At 51.9% G+C, this 26,737-nt stretch overlaps 1 protein-coding gene across 17 annotated transcripts in view; it reads right to left on the reverse strand.

Annotated features, from left to right (window-relative positions):
- Gtf2ird1 (GTF2I repeat domain containing 1) overlaps positions 1–17,875 on the reverse strand; it is a 103,982-nt gene extending 86,107 nt beyond the window's left edge. For 5 of the 17 annotated variants that reach the window (XM_042267649.2, XM_042267644.2, XM_042267647.2 and 2 more), the window contains exon 1: positions 16,888–17,060. The gene's annotated coding sequence lies outside the window, so the exon portion shown is untranslated. Of the gene's footprint in view, positions 1–16,887; positions 17,071–17,294; positions 17,531–17,815 lie in introns of those variants that run through there. The other 12 variants (XM_042267641.2, XM_042267645.2, XM_042267638.2 and 9 more) reach the window with 8 other exon arrangements.
- Between the last annotated feature and the right edge of the window lie 8,862 nt (positions 17,876–26,737).

Below are 26,737 nucleotides of genomic sequence, written 5' to 3' on the forward strand. Positions count from 1 at the left end.
GGACCTGAGAGACAGTGGGGTACACTGAAGACCTCAGGACCTGAGAGACAGGGGGGGTACAGTGAAGACCTCAGGACCTGAGAGACGGGGGGGGGACACTGAAGACCTCAGGACCTGAGAGACAGGGGGGGTACAGTGAAGACCTCAGGACCTGAGAGATGGGGGGGGTACACTGAAGACCTCAGGACCTGAGAGATGGGGGGGTACACTGAAGACCTCAGGACCTGAGAGACAGGGGGGTACACTGAAGACCTCAGGACCTGAGAGACAGGGGGGTACACTGAAGACCTCAGGACCTGAGAGATGGGGGGGTACACTGAAGACCTCAGGACCTGAGAGACAGGGGGGTACACTGAAGACCTCAGGACCTGAGAGACAGGGGGGTACACTGAAGACCTCAGGACCTGAGACACAGGTGGGGTACACTGAAGACCTCAGGTGGATGACCAGACGAGGAAGAGCAAGCCACAGAGACGCAGGAGAGAGACGAACAGGGAAAGTGGAATTAGGGAGAATTCCACATTGAAGAAGACTGGCCATTGACACCCTAGGGTCAAAAGTCAGGAAGGACACCAAGGGAGGGGGCTTTGAGAAGCGGATGAGTGGAGGCTAGGGAAGTCTGGCAAGAAAGGGACACAGAGGCCTGGGAAGATGGCTCAGTGGTTAGTAGCACTGGCTGCTCTTCCAGAGGACATGGGTTCAATTCCCAGCACCCACATGGCAGCTCACAACTGTCTGTAATTTAAGTTCCAATGGATCTGGCACCCTCATATAGACATAAATGCAGGTCAAACACCAATGCATATAAAAAAAATTTTTTTTAATAAAAAAAAAAAAAAGAAAAGAAAAAGAAAGGGCCGGGCACTCAGGAGGCAGAGGGAGGTGGATCTTTGTATGTTCGAGGCCAGCCTGGGCTATAGAGTGAGTTCCAGGAAAGGCTCCAAAACTACACAGAGGAAACCCTGTCTCAAAAAACAAAAAAGAAGAAGAGAAGAAAGAGAGAGACGCAGAATGGGCTCCAATTAGCTTCCTTCTTTAGGAAGGAAAGCAGGCTGAATGAACACACGCAATACTCCAGGATCATGCTTCCCGACCCCTCATACACACGGAGCTGAAGATCTACACGCAGTGAACCCTCAGACTCCACACCCTTTCCACGGGCCCAGACACCGGTGAGGAACTCAGATGACCGTCTCAAAGGACAATAAAGGATCCCCACCCTATGGCCAGTTTCTGGTATGTTCTATCTGGTAGGAAGCCAGTGTGGTGGTCAGACCCAAAAGCTTGATGTGGTGGGAGGCGGTGGCCCCACCCACCTCCCTTTGTATCCTGTCCACCGCTGACAGAGGGAGCCAACAACAGTGTCTGGTATACAACAGGCGCTCTATAAGCAGTCACACACTCGGGCAACCACAAAACACTGGGAGAAAAGCAATGTTGGCCAACGCCTGTGTTGTGTGCACACCCAAGGTACGCATCATCAAACTAAGACGCATGTTGAGGGCACTACGTCAATTAACTTGGTTTGCTTGTTTGAGACAGGGCTTTAAGGAGCTCAGGTTAGCCCCTAACTTTTTTGTTTGTTTGTTCGTTGTTTTTTGAGACAGAATTTCTCTGTGTAGTTTTGGTGCCTGTCCTGGATCTCACTCTGTAGACCAGGCTGGCCTCGAACTCACAGAGATCCTCCTGGCTCTGCCTCCCAAGTGCTGGGATTAAAAGCGTGTGCCGCTGCTGCGCAGCTAGCTCCCCCAACTTTTGATGCAGCTAAAGATGACCTTGAATTCCTGATCCTCCCGCCTGCCCCTTACCAGGGCTGGGATCTCGGGTCTATGATACCACACCTGGCTCATGTGGTGCTGGGAATGGAACCCAGGTTTCCTGCATAAAAGACAAGAACCCTATCAATGGAACTGCAGGCCCAGCTCTAGGCCAGATACTCTTATGGGGGTCATCAACACACAGGCAATCATCCCCAACTTCAATGGTTGGATCTGGGTGACTGAACAGTTGGCAGACCGGGAAACCGAGGGTGCCAACATTGGCACATAAAACCCTCCTGCAGACACCAGCAATTGCCTAGAATCCCCCAGTGAGGGGCTAGGGGCATGGCTCAGCTCTAGAGAACCTGTCTAGAATCCCACAATGAGGGGCTGGGATGTGGCTCTGGAGAAGGCCACGTGGACAGCGGCTGACATCAGGCTAGGCAACCCTGAGCGCTGGTTTACTGAGCAACTGTGATTACCAAGGGAAGCCCCGCCCCCTCCCCCCCATCGCTCTGACATCAGCTCTCCCTGTCGCCTCTGCCCCCTGCCACACACAGGGGGAGCAGACTGGGACATGCAAGCCTATCTATCATTCAGCTGGGAGCCCAGGGGCCCCTAGCTCCCAGCGGCCGATGCATGCTTCTCCACACCAGTATACCAATACATTTATCCCAGGACAAGATGGATGTCAGGATGCCGTGCAGAGAGAAGCCAAGCTGGGGCAGTGCCAGCCCCAGAGGCGAGGCTGTGGTGGGAGGCCCAGGATGGTTGGTGTCTCTGGAGACCCCCACTGCCAGACGTAAACACGCCTTCTGAGAAGATAGAGGAGGTGAAGGAGCACCAGGTCCTTTCATGTCGGGAAATGAAGGCTGAATGGAAAACAGCCAAAGGCTCCGGGATGATCTAACCCTGGGCGCTGGCTGGGGGGTGGGGTGGGTTGGGGGTGGGGTGGGGTGAGAACTCTCCCTTCGGAGCCGGCTGCCCCTCCCACTGCCGGCTGCCCTCTGCCCTCTGAACCAATAGGGTGAGAGCAGAGCCCCAGGCAAGGCTGTTCCGGGCCAATCAGGACACACCAACTTCACATGAGAATCTAAGCATCGTCTAGGCACCTACCCACCACGGCCTCAGTTTCCCTATCTGCAAACAGAACTTCAACTATGAGTTAGTTATCTGAGGGCTCTCTTGGCCTCCTCCTCCGCAGCAGGACGGACGACGACCCCTTCTCCCTCCGTCTGGTCTCTTCCACCATCCGAATCCCCTTCACAACATTCTCTGTAGTCATTCGACACCCCCCACCCCCTCCCGGTCCTGCTGACCCCCGCCCCTGCCTCAACCCCAATGCTCTCCCGCTCCTTATCCCACCTAATCTCACTCTAGCCCCTAGACCGAATCCTGTGAAAAGGTTCTCTTTATGGACACCATAGCAGCCCTCCCTGACGACAGTCTCAGACCGACACCAGCCTACCTTCACCTACCCAATGCTGTGTAACTCTGATTAACTGGACAGAAATCCACGCCTTGTGAGCTGGCTAACAATTCCTAGGTCAGAAGAGAAGAGACTAAGTTTTTATTTTATTTTTTGAAAACAGAGTCTTGTGTAGCCTAGACTGAGCTCAAACTCCCTATGTAACTGAGGTTGACCTTGAACTTCTGATTTTCTAGCTTTCTTTCCCCAAGCGCTGGAGTTATAGGCATGCACCACCATGCCCAGGTTATGTGATGCTGGGAAAGAGCCCAGGACCTCGTGCACGGTTTACAAACTCTCTCCCAGTTGAACCACACCCCAGCCCCTCACTGGGGGATTCTAGTCAGGGGCTCTACCACTGAGCCACACCCCAGCCCCTCACTGGGGGATTCTAGGCAGGTGCTCTACCACTGAGCCACACCCCAGCCCCTCACTGGGGGATTCTAGGCAGGTGCTCTACCACTGAGCCACACCCCAGCCCCTCACTGGGGGATTCTAGGCAGGTGCTCTACCACTGAGCCACACCCCAGCCCCTCACTGGGGGATTCTAGGCAGGTGCTCTACCGCTGAGCCACGCACACCCCTGCCCTCTGACTTGCTGCCCTGCTCACCTTTCATCCTCCTACCCTATGCTCAGAAGTCTTCAGAGCTCCTGGGAACCTTGAGAGGACAGATGCAGCCAGCCCATCAACTGGAGACATAACACCTACACCAGAATAAACCCCAGGCAGCTGGGTGTGTGACTCATACCCATGATTCCTCCTTTGGGGGATCAAGGTAGGGGAGGATCCTGAGTTTAAGGTCAAACAGAATCAAACCCAGAGCTTGCATGTCCAAGACTGCGTGCACCCATCCCAGGGTGGGGCAACATCTGAGAGACCCCCATCTGCCCCCATTATCAGAGTCTCCTGAGGTCCCTCCTGGAGGAAGCTTGTCTTGGTTGTTAGAACCCCAACTATCAAAACTGTAAACAGTGTGTTCTCTGAGGCTCACATGGACATAAGGAGACTTAAGAGTTCCTCCGGGGGAGACCAGGAGTTCTGAAGAGTGAAACCCAGAATCTCCCCCTGCCGTGGACCACAACCAAGCTCTCCCAGGCTTCAGCTGCCTGTTTTCCTTTCCTCCAGTGGGTGTTTTAGATCATGCCATGGCCAGTCTAGATCCTGCTTGCCAGGAGATTCAAAGCCACCAAGTAGTCGCCCAACCTCCTGCAGGAACTACAGGGGGCTCAGGGGCATGAAAAGGATCTCAAGTAGCCCAGGCTGGCTTTGAACTTGCTATACAACCGAGGCTGACCTTGAACTCCCTTGAATTTCTCCTGCTTCCACATCCTGAATGCTAGGTTCCAGGTGTTCACCACTGATGTCCAGCTTTACTTTCTTTTTTGGTTTGTTTGTTTGTATTTTGTTTGAGACAGAGTCTCACTATGAAGCCCTGGCTGCCCTGAAGTTTGTTATGTAGACCAGGCTGATCTGGAACTCAGAACTCCACCTGTCTTTGCTTCCCAAGTCCTAGGATTAAAAGTGAATGCCACCATACCCAGCTTACTTTCTTTTTTGACCCAGGGTCTCACTGAGTTGTGCAGGCTTGCCTTCAACTTGTGATCCAGAGCTGGCATCTACGTCCCTTTGCAAGCATGTCCTGGATCCTCCTAAGTATGGGGTACGGTGCTCAGGGATGCGACTGTAATCTATAGACTAGTTCTGCCCAGACTGACTTTGCTGGAAACTGATGACAGTCCTGAACACAACACAGAAGGGCAGGCCTCTCGTTTGTGGCTGGGCCTCAAGGCTCCGGCGGCGGCAGGACTCAGAGGAGGGACTCATAACACAAGCTTGGAGAAGCGGAGAGGATCAAGGACACTCGCCACAAAAAAAGGTCTTCCAAGCTGAGACCTGCAAGCAGTTCCTGGGCTCAGGAAACAGACAAGTAATGTAAAAATATTCTTTATAGCCGGGCGTGGTGGCACACACCTTTAATCACCTTTAATCGTAGTACTCAGAAGGCAGAGGCAGGAGGTTCTCTGAGTTCAAGGCCAGCCTGGTCTACAGAGCAAGTTCCAGGACAGCCATGGCTACACAGAGAAAGCCTGTCTCTGAAAAAAACAAAAAGAAAAAAATAAAGAAAAAGAAACAGAAATTCAAATTCATCCTCGGCTATGCAATGAGTTGAAGGCCACAGGGGCTAACATAAAACCCTGTCTCAGAGCCGGGCTTGGTGGCGCACACCTTTAATCCCAGCACTCTGGGAGGCAGAGCCAGGCGGACCTCTGTGAGTTCGAGGCCAGCCTGGGCTACCAAGTGAGCTCCAGGAAAGGCGCAAAGCTACACAGACAAACCCTGTCTCGAAAAAAGAGAGAGAAAGAGGTGGGGTAGGCTCAGCAGGTAAAGGCGCTTGCTGCCAAGCCTGATGGCCCAAGTTCAATCCCTGGGATCCACATGGTAGGAGAGAAATGTCCCCCAAATCGACTCCACATGTGCACCATACATGCACACAAGAAATATTTCCCCCTAAGGTTCTTCTTTATTCCCATGATGCTCAGAGAGATGAAGTCACGTGCCTGAGGCTACTTGGCAGGTCAGTGGTCAAGCTGGAACTCGAACCCGCTCCCGCCTGGCTTCAAAGGCCCTGATGTTTGCATTGCACTCCACTGTGAGCTGGGGATGCCCTGAGGCGGTGCCACGGCCTCTCACTCAGGAAGACCAAAGAGCATTTCAGCTGGGAGATGCTGAGACCAGAGTCTCAGGCTGTGGCTGGCCCAGGGTGGGCGGGCAATGGATCTGGATCAAAGAGGAGGATGCGGTTTGCCCACCTGCCTGGGAGCAGGGCGGGTGTTTCGTTCGGGTGCTGTGTTGGCACCTGGAAGCCGGGGTGCATGGGGGAAGAGGGGAGTCACCTCCCTTGCAGGGCCCCACTCACCCCCAGCCTGGGCCTCGTTGCTAGAAGCAGTTATTCCTGAAAAACCAGCTCCTAGATAAACACAAGAGACCAACCTGGCCCAGTCACAAGAACCCCCCAGAAGCGCCAGGACCACCCTGGAGATGGGTGGGCTGGCAGGGGTCCTGCTCTACTGATGGGCCACCTGGGAGTATCCCAGGTCCCAGCCGCACCAGCGACTGGGCCAGAGTTTCCCAGATTTCTCTCACTGAGTGCTGGGCCCCAAGGGTCCAACCATTATGGACTTCAGAAGACATGGGAGGGATGGATGCAGGGAAACCATGAGGTGGGGGTAGGGTGCTGAGGTTGGCAAAACTTGTCAGGGGAAGGCTAGGATAACCATACACACACACAAGTTTTATACCTCCAAGCTCATGGCTGGGATTGTAGCTTAATTGCAGAAAGCTTTGCCTAGCATGTGTGAGGTTCTGGGTTTTCGCCACAATAACAGGAGGAAAGGGAGAAAGGGAGGGAGGGAGGGAGGGAGGGAGGAAGGAAGGAAGGGAAAAAGGAAGGAAGAATATGAGAAGAAAGAAAACCCACAAAAACAAAACCCACATCTGAGCCAGGAGTGGTAGTGCACACTTGTGACTCCCAGCTTTCAGGAAGCTGAGACAGAAGGACCAAGAGTTCAAGACCAACCTGAGCTATATATAGCAAGATGTCATCTCAAAAAACCCAAAAGGGCAAGCAAGATGGCGGGTAAGGGCACGTGCCACCACACCTGACAACCCGAGTTTGACCCCCAGAATCCACACAGACAGAACAGAGTTCTGCAAATTGTAGACCTCTAAATGTGCGCCATGGCACATGCATGCACACCTAACAAATAAATAGTTAAAAAAAAAAAGAGAGAGAGATGGGGTTCAGTGGTAGAGTGCCTGCCTGTCACGCACAAAACACTCTTCAATCCCCAGCACGTCATAAACCAGGCATGGGGATCCAAGCCTGTAATCCCAGCACTAGAGATGTGGAGGCAGGAGGGTAAGAAATTCAAGGCCATCCTTGGCTAAATACTGAGTTAGAGAGCAACCTGAGATCCTGTCTCAAGAAAGGGGAAGGAAGAAGGAAGAGGAGAGAGGGGGGAAGGCCATCATACAAAGACAGACACACACAGACACACACACACACAGACACACACACACACACACACACACACACACACACCCTCCCAAAGCAATACAGCTCTGTTCTGTCTCACATAAGTCACGGCTGCGAGGGCCACACGTGAAGGCCTTCCCATCCTGCTTCCCTACCCACAGAAGAAACTTGGAATTTCCACGCCACACAAAGCAACTACGGCTGTTGACACACAACCAGGGACCCCCCAATTCCCAGCTGACTCCCGGAGCAAGGGGAACACAAGAGATGGACATGACATCACTCAGCAGACGGCTCCCCGGCCTGGCACCATCCCAACCCTAGCTCTCCTGGCCCTCCAGCATAGATTGTTCCAGAGCCCACCTGGGCTGCGGAGGATCCAGGACCAGAGGCCCCGAGGGCAGTGGCGGCAGCGGCGGGAAGGTGTAATTTCATCTCGGGGTCTCGCTGTGTGAGTCACCAGAAACGCCGGATGAAATTCCAGCTCCTGAGACTAGAGCTGGGTGCATTCCTGGCCCAGGGTCAGCTCTCAAAGCGGGCAGGGAAGGTGCCTCTGGAAAAAGAGGAAATAGGCTCCCCCTGTTTTGGATAGTTCCAAACTGAGCACACAGGTTCTTTGGGGATGCCTGGATTGCCCCTGAGATGTAGCAGGGGATGTGTGTGTGTGTGTTAGTGGCACAACCACAACACAACGTCCTAGCCAAGTGACTGACAGGAGCCAGGCCTGGCGTGGAACGCCCATAATTCCAGGATCTGGGAGACTGATGCAGGAGGATCTCAGAGTTTGAGACTTATTCTACAAAATGAGTCCTAGGCCAACCCTGTCTCAAATAGAGAGATTACTGATTTATCTGCGTTGTCCAATGCCTGCCTAGAATCCCCCAGTGAGGTGCAGTGGACCTGGCTCAGCAGTGGAGTACTGGCCTAGAATCCCCCAGGGAGGCACTGGGGTTTGAGTCAGCAGCAAAGTGCCTGCCTAGCAAATGCAAGGCCATTGGTTCAATGGGGTGGAGAAGGACGAGATCCAAAAGGTCCACGCTACGCCAAGGGCAGTCCTGAGTGGAAGAAGCCAGACTCCAAGGCCACATACTCTGTCATCCCATCTATGTGACGCTCTAGAAGTGTAAGATTAGAGACGGAACACTGATCAGGAACTGTCAGGGATGGGGGCTGACGACGTGACAGAGACCGAAGGACCGTCCCTTGCTCGGATAAAGGTGGGATCATGTTGGCATGTGCGCCGAAACAGACCTGTGATGGCACAGGTTGTCACCAGCTGTCCCCCCGCCATCCATCCAGAATATACACAGCCGTGGTTGGTGGGAGGCTCTCATAAGCGCTATCTAGAGATTAACGAAGTGCAAGTGCCCTGCGCGTTTCCCATGGGCTGGCAGAATGGCCAGCAGATGGATCGAAAAATAAAGACTCCCCTTATTTTCAATCCTTTTTTAAAATTTAATGTTTATTAATTATTTTTATGTGTATGTGCTAACATGAGTTGATGTGCACCCCATGTGTGCAAGAGGCCAGGAAAGGGCACCAGAGACCCGGGACTAGAGTTTCGGGTGTCTGTGAGTTGACGGAGAACCAAACCCGGGTCCTCTGCAAGAGCAGCAAGCGCTTTTAACAGCCCAGCCATCTCTCCAGCCACAATCCCAAAGGGTTGTTTTGTTTTGGAGACAGTTTTGATATGTAGCCCAGGCTCGGTCTCAAACTCGTAATCTTCCTGCCTCGGTCTTCCAAATTACAGGTCAATGCCACCGCACGCAACCCGACTCCCTCTCGGGGTTGTTCTGCCAATGAAAAGATCAGAAGCGCTACCTACATTTTAAATGGTTTTTATTGTTATTGTTGGTGTGTGTGTGTGTGTGTGTGTGTATAATGTATGTGTTGGGCATGCATGTACCATGGCACATATGTGGAGGTCAGAGGGCAACTTGCAGGAGTCAGTTCTCTCCTTTCTACCATGTGGTTCCCAAGGTTTAAATTCAGGTCATCAGGCTTGTACAGTGAGAGAGAATGTCTCTAACCACTGAACCATCTCTCCAGTCTTATCTACACTTTATAAGAAGCAAATTGTCCAGATAGTTGATGAGGCTAGCCTTGTCTACAGAGTGAGTTCAAGAACAGCCAGGGCTACACAGAGAAACCCTGTCTCAAAGAAAGAAAAAGGAAGGAAGGAAAGAGAGAGAGCAAGGATTAATTTACCCTCATTGAAGGGGGTAGGAGATAGGACCCAAATGAAGGCACTGAGTTAGTTAGAAGAGGTCATAAGGATGAAGCCACCATGTCGTCATTGGTAAAGGACTCACTGCTCTTGCACAGGACCTGAGTTTGGTTCCCAGCACCCACGTCTGGCAGCTCACAACTCCCTCTAACACCAGCTCCAGGAGCTCCGATGCCTCTTCTGACCTCCACAGGCACCTCTGCACATGTGTACAAACACGTACATGTGTCTCACACAAACACGTATACACATAATAACTAAAATAATGAAATCTTGGGGTGGTTAGCACGAGACCTTGCACTAGAGGACCAGGGTTCGATTCCCAGCACCTACATGGCTTGAAACCATCTGAAACTCCAGTTCCAGGGGATCTGATGCCCTCTTCTGAACTCCCTGGGCACTGGGCATGCAGTTAATGCACAGATAAACATGAGTGCAAAACACTCATACACATAAAATTAAATAATGATAACAATAATCAATAAATAAAAGCTTTTTTAAGAATGAAGAGGGACTCAGGCTAACATATGCTTGTTATGACCCTGCAGCACCTCACGTCCGCATCGGAGTGCCCCCACCGTCATGAAGGTCCTCACAGTGGGGTGTGGTAAATCACAGCACTTGGGAGAAAGGTGGACAGAGCTCTGTGAGTTCAATACTAGCCTGGTCTACACAGCAAGCTCCAGGCTAGACAGAGCTAAACAGTGATACATACATACCCTGTCTCCAAAAAATTCAAATAAATAAATGAATCCTCACCAGGTGTGGGCCCCTTAATCTTGCATCCTAAGAACTATAAACTGAAGAAATCTCCACCTACGAACTCTTACCCCGCCTGCAGCATTCAGTTATAGTCACGGTAAATAGGCTGGGACACACGTGTTCATTTCAAGTCCCCCCAGACAGCCCTTCTCCCCGACCTGTGACCATCATAGGAAGAAATGCTGACTCCCCATCTTGACACTATAATGGAGATAGCAGAGAAACTGTCTCCTAGTGCTCAGTTTTGGCTTCACAATTTTTTTTTGTTTTGTTTTGTTTTTCGAGACAAGGTTTCTCTGTGTAGCTTTTGTGCCTGTCCTGGCTCTCGCTCTGTAGACCAGGCTGGCCTCGAACTCACAGAGATCCACCTGGCTCTGCCTCCCAAGTGTGGGGATTAAGTGTGTGCCACCACTGCCCAGACGGCTTTACAAATTAAGACAGGGTCTCACTGTGTAGGCCTGGCTGACCTAGATCTCATGATGTAGACCAGTCTGGGCCTTGAACTCACAGAGATCTGCCTGCTTCTGCCTCCCAAAAATAGACCCCAAAACAAGAGGTTCTCGAACTTGGGATCTGAGAACCCTAAATCTTCATGCCACCCAGACCTCTCTGCAGATAGGGGATCTTAGGCCCCAGTGAAGTAAAGTGTAAACTCCACTAAAGAAGTCAAAGACAAGCCAGGCAGTGGTTCGAGGCCAGCCTGGTCTACAGAGCAAGTTCCAGGACAGCCAGAGTTGTTACACAGAGAAACCCTGTCTGGAAAACAAACAAACAAACAAACAAACAAAGAACACCAGGTGTGATGACTCTTAGGTAAAGCATTTGCCACCAGGCTGATGTTCAACCAAATTCAATCTTATAACCCACATGGTGGGAGGAAGGAACTGGTTCCTGACCCCTGACCTCCACATACATGCTGTGGTATGCGCGCGCGCCCACACACACACACACCCTTCTCTCACCTCTACATGCATGCTATGGCATGCACACATGCATGCATGTACAAACACATACAGACACACACACAATAAATATTTTTTTTAGAATAAATCCAATTTTTTTTAAGTTAAAGAAGTGGGGCTGGAGAGATGATTCAGGGGTTCAGAGCACTGGCTGCTCTTCCAGAGGACCTGGGTTCAATTCCCAGGACCCACATGGCAGCTCGCAACTGTCTGTAACTCCAGTTTGAGGGGATCTGACGCCCTCATACAGACAGACACGCAGGCAAAACACCAATGCATATAAAAATAAATCTTTTAAAAAAAAAAGTTAAAAGAAGGGGAGCTGGGCAGATGGTTTAGTTGGTAAACTGCTTGCGCACAAACATCCCCAGAACCCATAGAGAAAAGCAAAGCGTCAGTGAGATGGCTCAGTGGATAAGGTGAGAACCACCAAACCTGACCGGCCTGAGTTCAGTCCCCAGTACCCATGTGGTGGAAAGACAGAACCAATTCCTGAAAACTATCCTCTGAACTATGTACCTTGGTGCACATGCACGTGATACACACACAATGATAATTAAAGCTGGGCGTGGTAGCGCCTGTAATCCCAGCACTGGGGAGGCAGAAATAGGCAGATCCCTGAGCAGGGGCGGGGAGTGGGGGGGGGTCGTCTCTGGAGAGTCAGCCAAGCTTACATGGCGAGCTCTAGGCCAATGAGAGACCCTTTCTCAAAACTCAAGGTTGGAGAAATTGGCTTAGTAGCTAAGAGCGTGGACTGTGCTTGCAGAGGACCCCAGTTTGGCTCCCAGCACCCATGTCAGAAGGCTCATAGGCACCTGTAACTCCAGCTCCAGGAGATCAGCCACCTCTGGCTTCCATATGCCAACACAAGCATGTGCACACACACACACACACAATTAAAAATAAAACAAATCTAAACAAACAAAACCAAGGTGAAAAAAAAACACTAAGAAACAAAATACCCAAGGCTAACCTCTGGCCTACACACACACACACACACACACACACACACACACACTCTCCCTCCCCCCCCTCTCTCTCACACACACACACTCACATATACATATACACATGTATACACACATCACCCACACACAAAAAAAGTTAAGAGAACTATACATCAGGCCAACTTGCTCTGTCCCTTAAGGTGAGCCCTGACCCCAGTCCCCTCCCTCCTCCGCCCCCAATACCCTCAGTCCCCTACAGGACAGAACTATAGGGCTAGCAGATAAACCCCAAGAGCTCCAGTTCAGGGTGCTCTATAAATGAACAGTAGTTGTTGGTTGAACTGCGTCATCTCTAACTTATCTGCGGCAGTCCAAATTTAACCAGCCGCCCTTATTTTTATTAGCTAAATCTAGACTTCAGCAGCAGGTGGTCCTGAAGGAGGCAGACAGGTGAGCCTGCAAATAGCTCCAGGTCAACCAGACTCTCCACTCAGGGTCAAGAAGAAAGGTGTCTGGAATGAGAGTCCTACACACTCCCTGTCCAGAACATTCCATGAATCATCCCACACCCATAGATGGATAAAGTCCATCCACCGAAGGAAAAACTCGTCTCCACCGAGTTGGCACTCGGAGCCTCTTCCTGTCTATAACCATCACCTGGGGCACTGCATCTGAAACTGACAAGGCATCCAATCACAGACCACGTCAGCTAGGTCCTTCTAGAGAGATGACCCAAGGTAGGTGCAGCTGCAAAGGTCCCTCTTGGGTCAGAGGGCAAGGTGGAGGGTGAACTGCAAGAGAACCCAGGCTGCCCAGCTTCCCACTACCCTGTGCACCCTCAAAAGCTGCTGAACCTAAGTGACCATCAAAACAGAAAGACTAGAAAGAAGGAAGACTTCAAGCCAGCCATGATGATCTGCCCATGGGGAGGTAGAGTCAGGGTCACATTAGTTTTCTGTTCTTTATTTAGTGTTGTTTTTAACAAAATCTCAATCGTTCAATTTTAACAACAAAGGTTCGGGAGCCAGATGCTGGGGTGAAAGCCTGCTAGCTCAGAGAGGCAGAGACAGCGCCCAGCTGACCTTCCTCCTCCACCAACGTCCCATAAGCCTCTCCTCTCTCCTACCGTCTCAAACATGTCTCTCAAACTCATGGCCCTCCCTTCTACTTCCTGCGCGTCTCTCTGTCTATCCTCCTCGCATCTCTCGGTCCATCCTCCTGACTCCTCCTTACTCTCTATGGTTTTTTTTCTTAATAATCCTATGTCCACTTCCTGTCAACGGGTTGCTGGCTCCACCTCCCGACCTGTAGCCGACTTAATCCTGTTTATAGGGTTCAAGCAGAAAACTCTTGGATTACAGGTGTGTGCAAGGGCTGAGCCACACCACAAACTCGAAACAGGTTCTTCCAGTAAGGCACGCAATCTCGGGGCTTCACAGTGTGATCAAATATCCTGCAACATTCTAGTGTGTGTGTATGTACAAGCACACGCAGAAGCCAGAGGTCTGGGGAGGCGAGGAGGCTGTTCCTCTGGAGGGTCGCCCACCTTGCTTTGTTTTCGAGACAGGGTCTCAATACGATGTACCCCAGCTGGCCTGGAACTCACTATGTAGACTTGGCAGGCCTCGAACTCACAGAGATCCATCCACCTGCCTCCACCTCCCCAAGTGCCTGCATCATTACTCTCAACTACCTCCTTGTCTTGTTTTAAGACCAGGCCTATCGCTGGGACCTCACCAAATAGGCTAGATAGATGGGCTGGCCAGCAAGCCAGGGCTCCATTTGTCCCCTTGTCCCCAGTACTGGATTAACAAATGATCACAACCTTGTCTGGCTCTTTACATGGGTGCTAGGATTGACGTACATCCTCATGATCGGGTGCCAAGCACTCGACTGATTTCCCCAGCTCCCATCGGGGTTGTTAGACCTCAGACAGGCGTGCTGACACCCACCCACCCACCCCCCTCCTCCATTCTATTCCACTCCTCAGGCCAGAAATCCATCTTTTTCCAGGCCCCCTTCCACTTTAAGTCTCTGCTGGGACTTCTCTACTCTCTGAAGGGTCCACGTCTCTACCTCTCCTCATCCAGGAGTGCCTTCGAGCACCCCGAGTTCACGCCAAGCGTGGTGGCACTTGCCTGCAATCCTAATACTTGGGAAGGCGGAAGCAGGAAGATCATGAGTTCAAGGACAACCTGGGCTACATAGTGAGACCCTGTTTTAAATAGTAAGTCAATCAATAAAATAAAAACAAAACCAACTCAGTGTGAGGTGGGGATCCTGCTCTGTCCCCTGGGGCTTCTGAATTAACCCCCCACAAATCTTGCTTTTCAAGTGTCTGTCAAGGTTTCTGCAGGCTCCAGGCAGCTGGCTTGTCCCAAAGAACCTGGCTTGTGTCACTGGCCGCTTGCCACATGTACATACACACACACACACACACACACACTGAACAGAGAGCTGCAGAAAGGATCAGTCTGGAGAACACAGTGCCAGGTTTGTGTTTGGGGGAACACATAGGTTGGAATCACTTGACAGGGTGTCCCTTGGGAACCAGGAATAGAGGATGTCCTAGAAAAACACTAGGACATGCCTGTGATCCCAGCTTTTGGGAGACTGAAGAAGGAGGACTGTCCTGAGTTACAGGTCAGCTTGAGCTATAAAGTAACTACCTAATTAGCCTACTGCTTCACAGCATGAGTGTGTGTGCACACACACACACACACACACACAAAGAGAAAATTAACAGGGGGTTTCAGTCCTTCATTCCAACATGTAGCCACTCAACAAGTGAACAGCAAGAGCCCATCCCCACTTACATCGAGGGCAATCAAAGGGGACGCACTTGAACAGCTAAGCAAGACAGAGACGGAAGAAAGCCAGGACAGATGTGGTAGGCTCTGGGGACAGAGTGTAACCAGGCAAGTCTTGAAGTTTGAAAGAAAAGAGGAAAATTCTACTCGATTACACACCCTCCCTTAGCCAGGCCCACAGAAGTATCCCCCGAGTGCTTCCAGGGTGTCCTCGCAGGTGGGCCAAGGTGAGAAAAACCAGGGTCCAGGCCCAGGAGATGCTGTCTGTGGTCCCGAGGTCGCACTCAAACCATGATGAGTACCCCAAGCCTTCCCACCAGGGAAGCTCAGCTCGGGTCCCCAACAACCCAGCTATTACCCAACGGTACACGCCCCGATCTCTGCACATGCAGCAGCTGCCTCCGAGACCTCTATTATTATGTCTGCCTTTCGGACTATTTCCAAGTGCCAAGGCACTAGACTGCGGCCGCGTGTCAGGAGCCGGCCGGGCTCCTGGGAGCCTGCCTTAAACGATAACAAAAATGTCATTAGTATGTAAATAAATGACCCTTCTCCCCCGAATCTAGATGATTTAGTAAGTCAGGCATGCCCCCCGAGATACTCTCCCCAAGACCAAACACTTGTGTCCAATGACCAGCCAAGGAGGACTGCATAGACCCAATCCTTTCCCGGTTCCCTGTCTGGGATCCACTGGGACCCTTGGAGTTGGAACCGGCAGTTTCTAGGTCATCCTCAGAACTGGCTATAGAAGGAGACACAGTGTGAGCTTTCCACGACACAGAAACAGGCTAGGGGGTTCCGACACCCCCGCCCCCCTCACCTCCAGGCTAGGCCTGTTTCTAGGTCTGCCGATAGCGTCTCTAAAGAGGCCAAAGTCAATCTCACCCACTCCTGAAGCCCTAAACAGGTGACTTATGATGTCGAGATACCGGACGGTATGGGCACCCCATTTTCATGCCCCACTCACTCCCCAGCCCCTCCCAGCTGCCAGCCACCAGTCTCCTACCACTTCCTCTTGCTCCAAATAGAATAAATAATCGATGCCGGTGCCCTTTCCCTCTGGGAATGACGCTGCTAAAATAAATGAACGGATCAAGGCACCTCCCAAGGCCAGAGACTGGAGGACCACAACAGAGGAACACACGGCGCACTGACCACTGAGCACCCCGGACGCTGCCTCCGAGCCGAGTGCAGAGAAGCCCCTCGTAAATCCCCACTCCTCCTCTAAAGAGCTGCGGGAGCCCGGCCATCACACCCCACATTCCAGATACACAACACTCCATAGGTGAGCCCAGCTCCCGAGTTCCTTCACTTCCCCAGGAACCGCCACCTCAAGTCTACTCCTGGGATGCCGGGTCGCCAGACCAGATGCCAAAGCCACACCGCTCCTCCACCAGCCTCCTGGCAGGGCAGAAGAACTCTTCAGAGCCACGTTCCCCCAGCTTCCCCCCGGGGCCTAGGCCAGGGAAAGGTTGCCCTCTCGGCTCCTGCCTGGCGGCCAGGCCGGGGGTGTCACGACGATCAAGATCACTTCTTGAACTCCGGATGGGGAGCCGCGGAGCACCCTTCTGGCCCCTCCCCCTCCTCTTGAAGAACTCAGAGACCACCCACAGCCCAGGCTCCCCCAACTTGTTCCCTGGCACCCTCTGTGCCCCTCTTAACCCAAGTCTCTTTACCGTCACCCCCAACCAACCAAAGCGGTCCGGCTCCTACCATGCCAGCCAGCCCCTTTCCAGGGTGACCCCCCACCCCTAAAAAGAAACCGCCCGCTCTGGGGCACAGTGTGCGGACTCGGCTCGCGCTTTGGGAGACAGGAGAGGGGGGGAAAAAAGCGGGGTGGGGGGAGGAGGTCTTTAAAGCCTCTTTCCGACGCCCCTTCCACCAACCTCCCACGGCAGGGCAGCACCACTGACCTCATTCGCCCAACTGTATCCGGGCCTGCTGGGCTCCAGGCCAGTGGGGCGCCTCTCTCTCCACCTCCAGGGAATGTGAGGGTAAGAGGGGTGCCCGCTTTCCCCGATTCCAGCAGGTATCCGGAGGGAAGAAGCTGACCATCCCAACCCATCCCCCTCCAAACTCGAATTATAATCCCGATCACGTGCACACACACCCCAAAAGGCGGGCCTTAGAACGGAGACACCTGGAGGGGGAGGGGAGGGGAAGGGACCTCCCATGCACACAACACACTGGAAGGGGGGTGGGTGGGTGTACAAAACAGGGGCTCAAGGCCAAGGCGAGCCCCTGAGCACCCCCTCCCCATCATTCTCCACCCCAGCCCCCACTCCCACCCCACCCCTCGTCAAACTTTCTCCTTTTTTACCTTGCAGGATCCCCAAGCGCTCCGGGCGCCCCGGCCCCGGCCCGGTGGCCAGGACTCGGTGGATCCAGTCGCCTCTGGTTGCCGAGTTAATAATCCGGGAATGGGGGGGACAGGATCAGCGGAGGGAGGGAGGGAAGGAGGGCGGACGCGGTGCGGGCGGCCGGCCGGGGGCTGCGCGGGGCCCCCACCCCCGGCGCGGGCTGCGGCGGAGGGCGGGGCGCGGAGCGAGCGCGAAGCCGAGCCCGGGCTCTGGGAGGTTCTCTCTTTGTTCTGTAATCCCAGTAAGATTGCCAGCCATTCGCCCCGGCCCTAATCCCAGCCCCGCGCAACACCACCCTCCATTGGCTGTCATTTACATACGGGATTAGCCCGCACGGCCCGCCCCGTGCCACCGTGGGGGAGGACTCACAACCTTGGGGCCTTGAGAGTCCCCCAGCCGCGGATTAGAACCCCCTCCCCGGGGAGACCAGGATACTTCAAGGTCACCCAGAGGACGCCTGGAGGATCTCTGGGTGGCTTACCCTGCTGGTCACTCTTATCCCGAAGTGTCCAAGGTCGGGAAGGGAGGGACCCCAGGTTTCCATCTTGGATAGGCTGACCCAGGCCTTTTTATTTATTTATAGTTATCTCAGGATCTCATGAAGCCCAGGCTGCGGTCAAACTGATTAGGATCCTGAACAAGCAGCACCTGGAACTGAGGATAGCCTTGAACACCTGATCCTCCAGGCTCCACCTCCCAAGTGCTGGGATTACAGCCTTGCACCTACACCAGGGAGGACTCGAACCCAGAGCTTTCTGCATGCAAGGCCACCAGCAACCAACCACTCTGCTAACACAGCTGCATCCTAAAGCCCTAATTATTGTTTTAGGACAGAGTTTCACGCACCCCACACTGGCCTCAAACTCTCTATGTAGCTGAGGATGACCTTCAATTCCTGATTCTCCTGCCTCGACTTCCCAAATACTGAGATTACAAGAGAGCATTACCACACAGAATTTTTAGACCCAGACTTCTGTTTGATCTTCCATCTGACCTTCTGTAGGCTACTGAATGTGGTGGGGGGACATTCCCCCCCAACCTTCCCAAAGCCATATATCCTAAATCAACCAACCTAGGAGTTAGTAACCAGGTGATCCCCCTGAGTCCCTGGCTACACCTTCGTTGGGGTAGGTATAGCAGAGGGAGAGTCATGTCTCCAAACCATCCAGGGAGGTCCTGCCCCAGGTTCTCTAAATCCAAGGTTAACAGAGTCAGGACGTGGTGGATGAACATGCCTGCAGTCTCAGCACTCAGGGGGCTGAGGCAGGAGGATTGTGGGTTCACGTCAGATTGGGCATCATAGGAAATTCCAGGCCAGTCTGGCCACACAGAATCCCTCTTCTAAAATAAAACTATTTATTTTTATTTTTTTTTCTAAGAGCTAGGATTAGTGGCTCACATCCCAGGGCCTGAGAGTTGGAAGCCCACCTGGCTATGAGATCCTGTCTCAAAAAGTCAAAACATGCCGGGCGGTGGTGGCGCACGCCTTTAATCCCAGCACTCGGGAGGCAGAGCCAGGCGGATCGCTGTGAGTTCGAGGCCAGCCTGGGCTACCAAGTGAGCTCCAGGAAAGGCGCAAAACTACGCAGAGAAACCCTGTCTCGAAAAACCAAAAAAAAAAAAAAAAAAAAAAAAAAGTCAAAACACACAGAGACACACAGATACACACGGAGAGTTGGGAATATAGTTCAGTTAGTAAGTAGGACGGTTATCTAGCATGCTTGAAGCCCTGGGGTTGACCTTCAGCTCCACATAAAACCAGCTGATCTGACGGAGGATCAGGAGTTCCAGGTCATCCAAAGCAACACAGTGAGTTTGAGGCCAGCCTGGGCTACCTGAGAACCTTTCATGAAAACAAGCAAACAAGAATCTACAGATCCTAACCGCCTACCTGGTCTCCTTCCAGGCCTCCCCATACAAACACATCACCTTAGTGACGACTAACCTTGAGTGACCATCTCTGGGGACAAGTTCACAGACCTCTCTCCAAGAGCTCCTCCCCTCAGCTGGCCAAGGAGGAGCCAGAGAGGCCCTGGCGCCCATCGAGGGGGTTGGGCAGAGCACCAGGGATCAGGAATGAGGCCATAGGTGATGGGCCCCTGGAGACCTAAGGATGCCTTGAGGCCACCTAAATGGCCCCTCTGACCCACTTGCCTGGTGCCTGCCCTGCTTTGACACCAAGGTCAGGGCAAAATATCAAGGGTCTGGCAGCCGAGTGTTTGAGTTCAAATCCTGGCTCTTCCAGTTTCTGCCCACGTGACCCTGGGGGCAAGGCAGTTCCCCGTCTGAGTTTCCACTTCCCCCTTCCCACAGCCTCTGAGCCAACCACAGCCTGGCTCCCACAGTGGATAATGCTGAGAAAGGCCATCGTGTGTTAATCGTCTGCTCACTGAAAGTCCTGTTACATGTAAGATCTCTATGCCACATTGGGTGGGGGGCACCCCCCTCCCCCTGCATGCCTATGATCCTACAGACTGAGGCAGGAGGATTGAAAATTCATTGGCTGGCAAGATGGCCAAGTGGGTAAAGGCACTTGCCACCAAGCCAGATGACCTGACTTTGATCCCCCAGGTCCCATGTGGTGGAAGGGGAGAACCATTCCATCAAGTTGCCCTCTGACCTCCACACATGTGCCATGGCGCGCGCACACACACACACACACACACACACACACACACACACACACACAAATATAAATAAATAAATAAATAAATAAATAAATAAATAAATAAATAAAGTTTAAAACCACCCCAGGCTACATAGTGAGAATTTGTCGTAAAATAAAAGGGGCCGGGCGGTGGTGGCACCTGAGTTTAATCCCAGCACTCGGGAGGCAAAGGCAAGCGGATCTCTGTGAGTTCAGGGCCAGCCTGGCCTACAGAGGAAGTTTCCTATGGCTACATATTGAGGCCTTTCCTCAAAACAAAACCAATCAGCCAACCCAAGTACAGGTGTCAGGAATCATAGAGGCGGGAGGAGAGACCGTCTCTCAAACAAGCCGGGCTGCGTGTGGTGGCGCACGCCTTTGACCCCAGCACTCGGGGGGCAGAGGCAGGTGGATCTCTGTGAGTTCAAGGCCAGCCTGGTCAACATAGCGAGTTCCAGGACAACCAGGGCTACACAGGATACACCATCTCAAAAAAAAAAAAAAAAAAAAAAAAAAGCCAGAAGGTAAAGCTTGTCTTCTGACCTGTGTGCCAGGTTCTCACACATGAAAGTACATACACACATACTAACTAGGTGGGAAACAACAGAGAAACACACTTAACATTGACTTCTGGCCTACACACACATACCTGCATGCACATACATGTAGACATACTCATGAACACACACACACACACACACAAACACACACACACACACACACACACACACACACACACACAAAGAGGGTGTGGGAACAGAGAGGAGCCCTCTAGACTCTGGTCGAAGCCTCTCTCCAACTGAGAATCTGCAATCCAACCCAGTCAACTTCTCTCCCAGCTTCTTTCCAGCTCAAAACCTGCAATTATCTGTCAGTCTCAGGAAAAAGCCCTTGTGTGACCCCAAGGGCTCCTGGTGTTACCTTATCAGACTGTCATCCTGTCCAAGGTCCCCACTTTATAATCCCAATTGTCAGAGAGCAATGGGTGGCCAGATAGCTTAGTAGATAAAGACACTTGCCACCAAGCCTCCGGACCAGAGTTCCATTCCCAGCCCCACATAGCGCAAGGAGAAAACCAATTCCCTCAAGCTGCTTATCCTCTTACCAAGTGAGGGTGCCGCAGCAAATGTAAACCGCCCCACATAAATAAACAGACAAACAAATAAATAACTACATAAGTAAATAAATGTTTTAAAAAATTAAGAGATGGGGTTGGGGATTTAGTTCAGTGGTAGAGTGCTTGCCGAGCAAGCGCAAGGCCCTGGGTTCGGTCCTCAGCTCCGGGAAAAAAAAAAAAAATTAAGAGATGTTGAGAGCCATTAAAATGGCATATTTGCCCACTCCTAAGACACTTAAGTGTGACTCTTCTAGGAGAAGCCCATACCCAGACTTACGTGTGTCTTATTCTTTCCCTAAGCAAACACCTTTCTTAGTTTTTGGCAAGGTCTATGTAGCCCTGGCTAGCCTGGAACTCACTCTGTAAACCAGGCTACCTTCAAACTCACAGAAATTCACCTGCCTCTGCCTCCTGAGTGCTGGGATTAAAAGTGTAGATCACCACACTCGGTGGCCTCTTTCTGTTTTTAATAAACTCCAATTCTTCTTCACACCAGCAAAATGCTTTCCTTCCTTAAACCAAGGATCCGGTTTTACCTGAGTTGAGGTCCATAAAAGATTAAAGGAACTAGCCGGGCGGTGGTGGTGCACGCCTTTAATTCCAGCACTCTGGAGGCAGAAGAGGCCAGTCTCTGAGTTGGAGGCCAGCCTGGTCTACAGAGTGAGTTCCAGGACAGGCACCAAAACTACACAGAGAAACCCTGTCTCTGGGGAAAAAAGATTAAAGGAATACTTGTGTCTGATCTCTGCTGCCACTGACAGTTGTTGGTTTCTAGAAGGAATAAATAGTTCCCCAACCCTAACTCCTAGCTCTTAGGGCCCTACAGAGCTGAGACCTGTTGGGGCAGAAGACCCTTGGAGCTGAACGCTGCCGTCTGCCCTTTGCCAACAGAATCCACGGCTGCAGGGCTAGAAATAAGGGGTGGGTACCAAGTCCCTGCTTCCAGCCTCTGGGTTCCCACTGCCCCCCAGACAGGCTAAATAAACAACCATACCCTGTCCATTTCCAGCAGGGAACAGAGTGTACAACAGAAACCTTGCCCTGCCATGTTCCACATTCCATTCAGTTGCATGTGATACAGAATATATATATATTTGAGACAGGGTTTCTCTGTGTAGCCCCTGCTGTCCTGGAACTCACTCTGTAGACCAGGCTGGCCTTGAACTCACAGAGATCTGCCTACCTCTGCCTCCAGAGTGCTGGGATTAAAGAGGTGTGCCATGACCCCGATTCAATACGGATTTACCAATGGGTTCCACTGATGCTGTATACCCCAGGCCAAGTCAGTCTCTGGGCCTTATCTTCCTGAACGTTACATATAAAACGGAGCTAATGGCTGGGCGGTGGTGGCGCACGCCTTTAATCCCAGCACTCGGGAGGCAGAGCCAGGCAGATCTCTGTGAGTTCGAAGCCAGCCTGGTCTCCAAAGCGAGTTCCAGGAAAGGCGCAAAGCTACACAGAGAAACCCTGTCTTGAAACCCCTCCCCCCAAAAAAAAATTAAAAAAAAAACAAAAAAAACCTGGAGCTAAAATAGACTGTTTTTTTGTGACTGGATTTCACATAGCCCAGGCTAGCCTGAGGATGCTTCTCCTTCATGAATCTCTCTCTCTCTCTCTCTCTCTCTCTCTCTCTCTCTCTCTCTCTCTCTCTCTCTCTCTCTCTCTCGGGTGCTGAGGATTGAACCCAGGATCTCATCCATGCTAAGCATGGACTCTACCACTGGGCTATGGTCCTGGCACCCTCATGAACCTCTTGAGTGCTGGGATTGCTGGCTTTCTGGGTGGTACCTGGGATATTGTGCACGCCGGGCCAGCGCTCTACCAACTGAGCCACATCTCACCCTCACCTGGATGCTTGCAGAAGTGAGTGTATTGGGACACACTGCTTCCCTGTCACCCTGTGAGCTCCTGTGGCAAGATCTGTTCTCTCCCCGCTGGTCACTGGGGACAGCTGTCCACGGGACTCGGTCTCTAGCCTCCTTGAGACCTGGATCTCTGCCCTCCATCAAGCCAGTATGGTCTCCGTCTGTGCCATTCTAGACCACCTCTCCCTGTTCCTTGCTTCCGGGGGCTAAGTAGCCAGGGTGGAATGGGGACAGGCAGGTGAAAGGGTAACCCATCTGAGAACCGCGGAGGAAGCCGGAGGCTAGACCACTTTGGGTGAGACTGCGAAGTGAGCAAAAGGTGAGAACAGGGACCCCGGAGGACTTACAGGTTTGGGAAGCACAGGACACAGAAGCAGGGGCAGTTCTGCAGCAGGCAGGGAGAGAGCAAGCAGTAGGGATAACCTCTGGACTCTGCAGATCTCTGCCTGTTATCTTCAGGATCAGGAGCTCATCTGATAATTACTGTTTCTCCTTAAGAAACAATAATCTTCACCAGGCGGTGGTGGTGCACGCCTTTAATCCCAGCACTCGGGAGGCAGAGGCAGGCGGATCTCTGTGAGTTCGAGGCCAGCCTGGTCTCCAAAGCGAGTTCCAGGAAAGGCGCAAAGCTACACAGAGAAACCCTGTCTCGAAAAACCAAAAAAAAAAAAAAAAAAAAAAAAAAAAAGAAAAGAAAGAAAAAGAAATAATAATCTTCTTCTTCTTCTTCTTCTTCTTCTTCTTCTTCTTCTTCTTCTTCTTCTTCTTCTTCTTCTTCTTCTTCTGTGTAGCTTTGTGCCTTTCCTGGAACTCAGCTCAGGCTGGCCTCAAACTCACAGAGATCTGCCTGGCTCTGCCTCCTGAGTGCTGGGATTAAAGGCGGCCGCCACCGCCACCGCCACCACCGCCCAGCAGAAACAATGACATTCTTAAGGGCCGGAGAGATGGCTCAGCAGGTCAAGGAACCTGTCACCTAAAACTGATGATGGAGTTTGGCCTCCAGGCCCCACAGGGTGGAAGAAGAGAACCAGTTCCCACATGTTCGCCTCTGACCCCCACAAGTGCTCGGTGACATGTCACCCGACCCCTAAATAAATAGTACATGTAAAAACGTTCCTGAGATTAAAAAGAGAAGCCTAGTCAAGCCTGTTGGCAAAAGTTTGCAATCCCAGAAGTTGAGAGTGAGACAGGAGGATGGCTGTGAGTTCAAAGCCTGCCTGAGCTATCTAGTAAGACTCCATCTCAATAAAACAAAACAAAAAAAAAAAATAGGAGTTGGGATGTGTGGCTCAGTAGGTGGAGGACTTTCCCAGGAAGAACAAAGTCCTGAGTCCATCCTCAGCACCACATAAACCATGCTTGGCGGCACACTTCTGAAATCCCAGCACTTGGGGAGTGGAGGAGGCAGGAGGATTAGGAATTCTGGGTTATTCTTAGCTATCTAGTGAGCCTAAGCCAACCTGAGATACACGAGACTCTGTCTCACAAACATACTTTATAAATAAAATAAATATAAATATGAGGTGAAGGGCTGAGAATGTAACGTAACAGCAGAGTGTCTGCCTAGAACCCCCCACCCCCACCCCAGTGAGGACTGAGGTGTGGCTCAGTGGTAAAGCTCCTGGTTAGATGCCCCCTCAGTGAAAGGCTGGGGGGGCATACTCACTGCAGAGCATATCCTCAGCAAGGACATCGATTCCATCCTTTACACCATACATAAAACAAACTGGGAGAGATGGAGAGAGGGCTCAGTGGTTAAGAGCACTGGCTGCTCTTCCAGAGGACCCAGGTTCAATTCCCAGCACCCACATGACAGCTCACAGCTGTCTGTAACTCCAAGATCTGAAACCCTCACACAGACATACATGCAGGCAAAACACCAATGCACATAAAATAAAAATAAATAAATAATAATAATTAAAAAAAAGAACATAACTCTTGCTGGGTGGCTGGTGGCACACACCTTTAATCCCAGCACTGGGGAGGCAAAGGTCTACAGGACAGGCAGGACTGTTACACAGAGAAACCCTGTCTCAGAAAACACACACACACACACACACACACACACCAGAAAGAAAAAGAGAGGGGAAGAGGAAGTAATATTCAAGGTATGGAAATATTGGGGTTTTTTGAGACAGGGTTTTTTGTATTCCAGCCTGGCCTCAAACTCACAGAGATCTGCCAGCCTCTGCTTTCGCGCTGGGATTAAAGTTGCAAACCACGACCCCCAGCCTCATCTAAAACTTTTGATTTTCTTGCCTCCACCTCCAGAGCCTTGAGACCAGAGGCATGTGCCACCATGACTAGTTCTATCTTTTTATTTTATTTTATTTTTATTAATGTGCATATATGTGGGTGTAGGTGCTGGCCCAACATGAGTGCCGGGAACCGAACTCGGATCCTCTGCAAGAACAATCAGGCTTTTAAGGCACCATCTCTCCAGCCCCCGGCTCCGTCTTTTTAAACAGCCTCCCACAGCGCCTCTATTTTTGTTGTTGTTGTTGCTGCTGTTGTTGCAACAGGGTCTATTTCTATGTAGCTCAGGCTGGCATTCAAATTGCTACGCATCCCAGGCTGGTCCCAAACTAGTGATCCTCCTGCTTCTGCCTTCCCAATGCTGAGATTGCGGGGAACACTGTCTTGCGTGTTCACCCCACGCAAGAGAAGCCGGTTGCTTCTCTCCGTCTCAAGATCTCTCTCTGTCTCGGGGTCTCTGCCTCTCTTGAGATGTCTCTGGGACTACATAATTTCTCCAGCTCTGTCCCTGGGTATCGCCTCAGCCCAGGCTCCCTCTCTCTGTCTCTCTCCACTCCCGCCCCCCCTCCCCCGCCTCCCTTGCCTCTCCTCCGCTGGAATCTTTGAAGAACAGAGCCAGGCATGTAATTGACTCGGCCGTCTCCATGGTTGCAGCTGTGGCGTTTCTGAGAGATCAATTTGGAGCGCCGGGCTCCCTTCGTAATTGCACCTTAATAGTTTGTGTGCAGCAGAGTTGGGCTTCGTAGGAGAGAGACAGTCAGGACAGCCCGGGGACCCTGGCTGGAAAAGCCACCTGGGGTCACCAGCATCTCTAGGTCAGGCCTCAGGAAGGAGACACCCACAGCCTTGGCCAGGAGGGGAGTAGGGTGGGAGAAGGTGCCCCTAACTCCTTCCCAGAGGTGCGGGGGGAGCCCCCCACCCGCTGGGCCCTGCTCCTGTTTATAATTTATGCTTATGATCAAAATTATCAGCAATAATGATAACGTGATTATAATTGCCAAGCTGTCTGGCTCAATTGCGACGCTGTTGGTAAATATTGTGATAGAGCCAAGCGTGAGGCCCCTGCTTCCCGGAGCTTGAGGGACAGCCGGGAATGGGAGTGTCACTGAAGGGGGGGGGTCGCGCGGATCCCGGTCCCTTCTCCCAACCAGGACCCCCTCTACAAGCTCCAGAGAAGCTGCAGGGTTGGTTTGTTGGTTTGTTTAATTTTATGATGTGTCTCTGTGTGTGGATTTGTGCCCATGAGTGCAGGTGCCTTTGGAGGCCAGAACAGGGCGTCAAATCCGCCCCCAGGCTGGAGTTATATGTGCTTGTGGGTCACCCAGTGTAGGTGATGGGAACGAAAATCAGGTTCTCTCCAAGAGCAGAGGGTGCTCTTAACCATCGCACTTGTCTCCAGCCCTGGGGTGGTTTGTTTGTTTGTTGGTTGGTTGGTTGGTTGGTTGGTTGGTTGGTTGGTTGAGACAGTGTCATGCTGGCCTGGAGAGTCCCAGCCTTGAACTCCAGGCAATCCTCCTG

The sequence above is a fragment of the Peromyscus maniculatus genome, chromosome 23 (genome assembly GCF_049852395.1).
Source record: "Peromyscus maniculatus bairdii isolate BWxNUB_F1_BW_parent chromosome 23, HU_Pman_BW_mat_3.1, whole genome shotgun sequence".
NCBI lineage: Eukaryota > Metazoa > Chordata > Mammalia > Rodentia > Cricetidae > Peromyscus > Peromyscus maniculatus.